Genomic DNA, 8,485 nt, shown 5'->3' with positions numbered 1-8,485 from the left:
TGCTTGGTGGGAAGGTTCCCTCCTCTCGGGGAGTCTCTTAGCCGAGGGGTGGATTCGGGCCTGCGGCTCCAGAGCCAGCCTTCCTCAGAGTGTCCAAGGACGGGAAGAGGGAGTCAGCACACCCCTCGCCCTTCCTGCCCCAGCTGCTGCCCCCTCCCAGTGAGTCAGCGGTGAAGCCAGGCCTCTCGGCTTCTTCCTGTTCTCTCCAGCTCTGGCTCCGGAAGAATAGCAGGATGGAAGCGGCACCCGGGCCGTCTTTGGACTTGGCCGAGTGGCAGGTGTTGGCAGACTGTCCGGAGGCTGGGCCCGTCGCTCGGTTCCCCACATCTCATAGCCTGCCCCGCCTCTCACCCAGGGCTGGGGGGAATCCCATCAGAAGATGATGGGTGATGCCAGCGGGTGGGTGGCCACACTGCAATCCCTTCTCTTCTGGTCTTCTCTTGGGATCTTGGACAGCCATACATATGTGCCCGGCATGAGTCTCAAGCCGTCAGGTCCGAGACTCAAACCATGGTCAACCATGTGGGAGTCCAGCGACTTACCCATTACGACACCTGCTGGTCTCTCACTTGCTCGGCTCATAGAGGTCCCGTTGAAGGAGGCTCAGGGTCAGGGAAGGCCAGAGGATGAGCCCTGGAACTTGCGGACCCAGGTTCGAACCCTAGGGACAGCATTTTAACTCTGCCTCAATTGCCCCATCTGTGAAATAAAGGGGGTGGGGCTGGGCAGTGCCACGGCGGGAAAACACGTTTCTCGGAGGCCGAGCCGGGTCCCGGCTCACAGGGGAGACTTCCCTGAGTGTGCCAGGCCAGTGTGATCTGGCGCTGGCCGGGGCCGAGGGTGGATCTCAGGGTCCAAACCCCAGGGGATGCTTGCCTCTCTGTCTCTGTCTCTCTGTCTGTCTCACTCATGGAAGAAATAAACGAGCTTTAGGGCCAGCTGGCGGTGCGGTGGTTAAGGCGCTGGGTCCCACATGACTGACTGCATGGTTTGAGTCCTGATGCTGGGAGCTTGAAAACCACGCTGGGCACATGTGTGTGCGTACCCAGAATTCCGAGAGGAGAATGAAGGAGAAGGGGTTGTGGTGTGGCCATTCCCTATGGGGGATAACTTCTCGCTTTCTCTCCTTCTCTCTCTCTCTCTCTAGTGAGCACACATTCCTTATAGCAAAAATTTTTAGAAGTAATAAATAAGCAAATAAACTTTATAAAAATAGAGATGAGGACATTTGCTCCAAGACTGCCAAGGAGAGAATGGGTCTGTCTCTGTGAAGCAGCGAGCAGGGCCTGGCAGGTCAGAACCGCAGTCAGTGTTTGCGACTTGAACACATATACTCAGGAAACACTTCCCGAAGGCCCTGGAGCTGGGAGCACAGCGGAGAGCAACCCGGCCGGCCGTGGTGAAGAGGGCATTCCGGCCTTCCTCCCCACCCCGGGGGCACTGATACAGCGCAGGGCGGGGCAGAGTGCAGGACCTGGTCAGCAAAAGACACTAACAGTGAATTCTAAATTTCCCTGAATAGCGTAACTGAGGCCCGGGGAGGGCAGGAAGCTGCCGAGGACTGACAGCCAGAGGAACATGAGCGCTGAGACGTACTGAGTGCAGCTGTGTCCCAGACACTGGCTCTTTTGTTTTGTTTTTGTTTTTGTTTTTAAGAATTAGCGACCAGGGACCAGCAGTTAGCGTAATGGCTATGTCGCTGGACTCCCACGTGGTTGACCGCGGTTCGCATCCCGGACCCGGTAGCTTAAACTCACGCCGGGCACGTGTGCATACGTGCCCAAGATCCCGAGAGGAGAATGGAGGAGAAGGGATTGTGGTGTGGTCATCCCCCCTGGGGGGTGATTTTTCGCTTTCTGTCTCTCTGTCTCTCTCTGTCTGTCCGGCAAGCGCATGCACCCTGTAGTGAAAACTTCTAAAAAAAAAAAAAAAATTAGGGACCAGCAGTTGGCATAATGGCTACATCACTGGACTCTCACATAGTTGACTACGGTTCAAGTCCAAGACCTGGTGGCTTAAAGTGGCATGGCCATTCCCCCTGGGGGGTGATTTCTCGCTTTCTGTCTCTCTGTTTTTCTGTCTTTCTGGCAAGTGCATGCACCCTATAACGAAAACCTCTCCAAAAAAATATATTAATTGTTTAATTTTATTTATCTTTTTAAAAAAAAAATTTCTACAGGGCACTGCACTCACCAGAGACAGAGAGAGAAAGAGAAAGTGAGAAAGCAAGTCACCAGGCCTGGGGCTCGTTGGCCATATGGGAGTCCAGTGCGTTCACCGCCATGCCATCTGCCGGCCCCAGCACTGGCTGCTTTACTGCTTTGGCATCACCCCCAGTTTACAAGTGAGGACCTGGGCACAGAGAGGTTGAGAAACTGCTGAGCCCTCAGGTGGCAGAGAGGTTAAGCCCCTGGATTCCCACATGGCCAACCACGACTCCAGTCTCTCTCTCATCTCTGGGGAGCACACATGCCCTGGAGCAAAACTAAAAATAATTTTTAAATTTTTTTAAAAAAAGAAACTTGCCTGAGGTCACAGTAGGAATGGAGAGCCCGCGGAGCCCCAGCAGCCCGGCCGAGCAGGCCCAGAGGGGACGGCCAGCAGTCGGCCACACCACACAGCACAGAGCACGTGGCCTCCTTCCAACGGCCTCTCGAGAACGGAGGCAGCATGGAGGGCCTCGGTTCGGGGATGACGGCGCTGCGGGTCAGCAGGTGCTGTGATTTGCCCAGGCCCGACACCAGGCGGTGGCAGGGCAGGGGCTTCTCAACGTCGGGCTATCCTGCCTCCCGAGGCCTCCTCGCTCCTGGCCGGAGTCCTACCACCCCCTCCATCCCTTCTGGGACATGTGTGCGGAGAATACTGAAGCCCTCGAGCCACGGTCCGGACAAAGGGGCTGCCAAACGACCAGAGCCAAGTGGACACTGTCCTGGACAAGCTGAGCCCTTCCCTCCAGCTTCTCTGCAAAGACGGGTCCCGGGGCTGAGCACGCACCTGTGGTAACAGCGGCACTCAGCTTTGGGGGCCCTCCACGCAGTGTGAGGGTCAGACGTCATGGAACCCCAGGAAGGAGGGTCTAGAATGACCCCACTGGGCAACAGGCGGCTTTCTCCAGAGCCAGGCTGCCCCGAGCCGTGTCCCAGCTGTGACTTAGGGCCTCAGCGTCCTCCCCACCAGGATGAAGGTGGCTCTAGTGCCTACACTAGAAGGGCCAGGACACCAACGCTCCTAGAATGACGTGTGGCACTTAACGTACCCTGTGGCTGGTTATTTCAGGAAACTGAGGCTCGAGGAAGTTACACGGCTTACCCGGCATCACGCAAGTGTCAGGCGAAGAGTCGGACCGGAACTCAAGGTCACCCAACTCCTGAGCAGCCCTCTCTCCCCACACGCTCAGCACTGAGCTCCCCGGTGGGTGAGCCCGACTTTAGACCCGGGAGGTGGGCTTTCTCAGGGGAGGAAGACGGGAGTGGGTACGCACCAGGAGCTGTCGTCTGAGAGTCAGCACCTCATCCGCCCCGCCAGCACCCACGGGAGCCCCAGATAACAGCAGTTTGGTCTTTCAGCAAGTGTTCCCTGAGCGCGTACTATGTGTCAGACCACTGAGAGGAAAGAGAGAACACACGTGGCTCTTGCTCTGATGAGGCACAGCAATCCGGTGGGAAGATGGGTGTGCAAATCACGGGGACACAGCCACGCTGCACTGTCCGGTGGCACGGACGGAGCCAAGAGGACCTCTCCCTGGAGAGGAGCTAGAGAGGGTTCTGAGGGGGTGCTGCACTTCAACGGGACCTCTATGAGCCCAGCAAGTGAGAGACCAGCAGGTGTCGTAATGGGTAAGTCGCTGGACTCCCACATGGTTGACCATGGTTTGAGTCCCGGACCTGATGGCTTCAGACTCATGCCGGGCACATATGTATGGCTGTCTAAGATCCCAAGAGAAGACTAGAAGGGAAGGGATTGCAGTGTGGCCACCCCCAGGCAGGGGATTGATTTCTTGCTTTCTGTCTCTCTGTCTCTCTGGTGAGCGCACATGCCCTATAACAAAAATCTCTCTTAAAAAAAATTTAAAAAATAAAATAAAGAGATTGGTGATGGGCTGGCTGCGCGGTGCAGCGGTAATCACTGCTCGGGGAAAGCAGTGGGGCCCGTGACAGCCGCAGCCTGAGCCCCCGCCTGATCAGCCTGAAGCACACTCCGCGCATGTGCCCGAGGTCTGATGGGCTGGAAGAATGAAGGTAGCGGATCACGTGTGACCAGACCTCGTGGAAGATGTTCATCTCTCTCCCTCTCTCCATCTTACTCTCACACGCACACATACATACTCTCACCAGAGAGAGACAGAGAGAAAGTGAGACATCACCCCCTAGGGGGAGTCGCCTTGTTGTAATCCCTTCTCTCCTCTGAGTCCAGGACTTGAACCACTGTCAACCATGTGGGAGTCCAGCACTTTAACCACCACGCCACCTGCTGGCCCAAAATTTAAAAAACAAAGAAAGAAAGAAGAAAGAAAGAAAGAAAGAAAGAAAGAAAGAAAGAAAGAAAGAAAGAAAGAAGGAAAGAAGGAAAGAAAGGAAGAAGAGGATGTGGTCTTGCCATCCCTACTCCTTCCTGTGCTGGCTTCCCTGAGAGCAGTCCTTTTCCATATGAAAACGGCCCCAGGCAGACATACTCCTAGCTCTAAGCCCATGAGAAAGATTCAGTTCTCCAAATGACCATACACAGGTTCTGGATGGAGTCTCACTGGACTCACTTAGGTCACATGACTATGCCTGTCTAGAAGGGGGGAGGGTGGAGCATGCTTACTGGCCAGGCTGGGATCATATGTGTATGTAGTCTGAGTCCCATACAAAATACATGGATTGAGAACGGGGACACGGATAGTTTCCTTGGAAGAAAGAGATTTGGAGCTTAGACAGGAAGGAATGGAAGACAGGTGGGCCAAGGTTAATCTGTACCCTGAGGCCGTGGTCCGTTAGGCAGCAGTGAGACGGTGAGGGCTCTCATCTGGGGACAGAGTAGTCTGGACCATATTTGGACTTCGGGAGTGGAGAAGGGGGAGATTTAGGGGCAGGGAGACTTGGAGGAAGATGCTGTTCTCGGGGAGACCCTGGAGGCCAGGGGCAGAAGCATGGAGAGGAGGGGGAGATGCAAACGCTGCTTGGCCGGGATGCCCCAGTGGTTACTGGAAGGACCAGAACACGTCACCCTCTGGCTGTGGGCCTGCAGATGCCAGCGAGCGTGGGCTTCGGGCTCGGCCTCTCTGGCTCCAGAATCCCATGACTAACTTTCCCTCCACCTCCTCCCACACTTACTGTCCCCACTGAGCCCAGGGAGTTGGCTCTCCCCGGGCCCCAGGGGCAGGGTGGTCACCCAGTGACAGGCTGGCAGTGGCAGGCCCTGCACACTCACCTCTCCCAGCCTCAGCAGCCCCTTCCTCAGTTCCCGCCCTCCCACCTGCCTCCTGGGGCCTGGAACCTCATCCGTGGGTTGCAGGGGGCTGGCTCCTCTGTGGTGAATGGAGGCATTGTGAGCCCGGCCTGAGAGCTGGCGGGCGCTGGGCCGGGACACGTGGCTCTCTCAGGGCCTGGGTCCAACCTTCCCGGCTGAGAGGAGGGAGGGGACCCACAGGGCCTTCAGGGCGGCAGAGCCCTGGATACACTGGGCCTTCAAAAAGTTCGTGGAAAGTGGCGTTGTAGTACAAGTTTATTTTGGTGCAAAGAACTTTTGACATTCACACATAGTCTATCTCAAGATGCATTTCCCACAAGCTTTTGGAAGACCCCATGTACACCGCACTCTGACTCCTACGTGCCTCGAGTCTAAGGGAAGAGGCTGGGAGCCAGGCTCACTCCTGGACCCTTGGGGCAGGAAGGACTGGCCAGCTATGCACGATGTACCTGGAGGTTCCACTGGGCCGAGAGCCGCGGTATGAAAGGAGAGGTCGGCACTGTGTTCCTGGAGCCCCAGCCAACACCGCGGAGCCCTGGAGGGAGAGGCAGGGCATCTAGGCCGTCCAGGAAAGGTTACGAGGTTTGGGGGCGGGTGGTGAGGGAGAGAGGATGTTGCTGCTGCACAGAGACTGCCAGAGCCTTCCGGGCAGAGCCCATGGAGGTGGGGCCATACCGCTTGGCTGCATTTGTCGAGGCCTTACTGTTTTGATACTGTGCCAAGGACTTCACGACCTTCTCTCATTTAGGCCTCATAGCATCCATACATGGCAGGTGTTGTCAGTATGTCCAGGGCCGTCGTGTACAGTTGCCCGGGTTGTTCACTACACAGCACCACCCAGCCCAGGGTATGTGTGTGCGAGGGCTACAATCTACCCCCCTCCTTCCCAGCTGTACCCCTGTGTGCCTGTGTCTGTAAGAAGGCCCGCTTTCCCTTCCGTTCTGCTGAGGTCGGTGAGGCTCCGAGGAGACGAAATGTCGGATCCCCGCCTCCATAACTGGTAAATGATAGATCTGGGATTCAAAAGCAGATCTCCTGATTCCCAAACCCTGGACCACTGGGCTGTCTGTTCAGGCTGGCCCACACCCACTTCTCCCTGCTGTCCCTCTCTTCCAGGCCCAGCTGCATGTGGCTGGGGGGCAGCGGGAGGGAAGAAGCCGCGTCGAGCAGGTGGTAAGAAGCCGGGTCGGGAGGCAGAAGGTCAGGTGGAAGACCTGGCTCGACCTCTCAGAAGCCACATCCCCTCTGCACACCTCAGTCTCATCTCCGAAATGGGCACATGAATGAGAGCTATTAGAAGTAGGTAAGAGGAACCAATGGGCGCTTACTTAAATAAAAATGATCTGAGGCTGCCCATGGAACCAAAGGAAGAGCTAAGAAACCTGGACAAGGCCAGAAACCCCAGACCAGGAATTCAGCAGCAGGAACTTGTGAATGGAAGGCACCTTTGGGATGGTTCCCTGTAGGCAGGGACAGGGTGCATGCCCAGCTCACAGAGAGGCCCTAGTCGGTGGGAATTATTTGACGGAATGCATTTTTTCGGGGGGTGGGGGGCTGTGGATTAAAAAGAAACATAAAAATAAACTCACAGAGACATGTAAGTATAGAAAAGTGAGGATTGGGTGGGCCCAACTTCTCTGATGGATATAGTGACCCTAAACTGATTTTAGGTTTACTTTTTTAAAGTGTAGAAAATGGGGGAAGAGGAAGTGGGATATAAAGCCAATTGTTTTTGGATGTTAATTGTTTGACAACTGGTGCTATATAGTTTTGTTTTTTTAATTTGGGGGGGAGAAGTTTTGATAAACATATGTGGCCTTTCTTAAACAGATGCTGCTCTGTAGTTTCAGTCACTGTATTCGCAGGTAAATCACTTTTATCGCCATATAAATGGCAGCTCACAGAGCCACATTTCTGCCTGTGTCTAAAGGTCACCACATTTGTTTAGACTGGCTGCTCCCCATACCCAGTCAGGGGACCCCCAGGTGGGAGGCTCTTTGCAGCATACAAAGCGACACATGTCACACAGGACTTAGCATGTCTCTGCTCCTCCTGCCCCCAGAAGAAGCGGTATGAGCAGGGCCACCTTCTGGCCCTGGTTTTGCCAATGCCTGGACATGTATTCTTTGCCAAGTCCCTTCTCCTTCTCGACCAGAGTGTACACTGATAGAAAGAAGTGATGACCTGGATGGTTTGTTCTTAGATCACTAGGATGTTAGTAATCTGGTCCAGGGAATTCGAGATATTAAAAATAGGGGACGTAGGACCAGCAGTTAGCGTAATGGCTATGTCGCTGGACTCCCATGTAGTCGACCATGGTTCGCATCCCGGACCCGGTGGCTTAAACTCATGCTGGCTGCGTGTGCGTGCGTGCCCAAGATCCCGAGAAGAGAATGGAGGAGGAGGGATTACGGCGTGGCCATCCCCCCTGGGGGGTGATTTCTCACTTTCTGTCTCTGTCTCTCTCTGTCTGTCTGGCGAGCACACGCACCCTATAGCCAAAAAAAAAAAAAAAACTCTCAAAAAAAATTATATATAGGGGCCATCAGGTGGTATGGTAATTAAGGGCACTAGACTCCCACATGGCTGACCACAGTTCAAGTCCTGGACATGGTGGCTTATTTTCTCATACACACGCACACACACACACACACACACACACACACACACCTGTCCCTCTCTGGTCAAATTAAAATAAATAAATAAGGAGACCAGCAGGTGGTGTGTTGGTTAAGGTGCTGGACACTCCCACGTGGCCAACTACAGTTTGAGTCCCGGAGCTGGTGACTTGCTTTCTCATTCCCCACCCCACCTCTGTGTGTGTGTATGTTTCTCTCTGATCAAATTAAAATAAATAAATAAGGGGACCAGCATTTTTTAAATAAAAATAAAATAATTCTTTTTTTTTTTTTTTTGGAGAGGTTTTTGCTATAGGGCGCATGCGCTGGCCAGAAAGACAGAGAGAGAAACAGAAAGCGAGAAATCACCCCCCAGAGGGGATGGCCGTGCCACAATCCCTTCTCCTCCATTCTCC

General features: G+C 54.5%; 1 pseudogene; it reads left to right on the top strand.

Moving 5' to 3' along the window:
• Nucleotides 1–2,691: 2,691 nt before the first annotated feature.
• Nucleotides 2,692–8,485, top strand: part of LOC102497059 (ATP synthase subunit g, mitochondrial-like) — a 10,228-nt pseudogene continuing 4,434 nt past the window's right edge.

Source organism: Tupaia chinensis, unplaced genomic scaffold (assembly GCF_000334495.1).
Source record: "Tupaia chinensis unplaced genomic scaffold, TupChi_1.0 Scaffold000628_1, whole genome shotgun sequence".
Lineage (NCBI taxonomy): Eukaryota > Metazoa > Chordata > Mammalia > Scandentia > Tupaiidae > Tupaia > Tupaia belangeri.
Note: the sequence above shows the minus strand (reverse complement) of the source record. Positions and strands in the feature narration are given on the sequence as shown.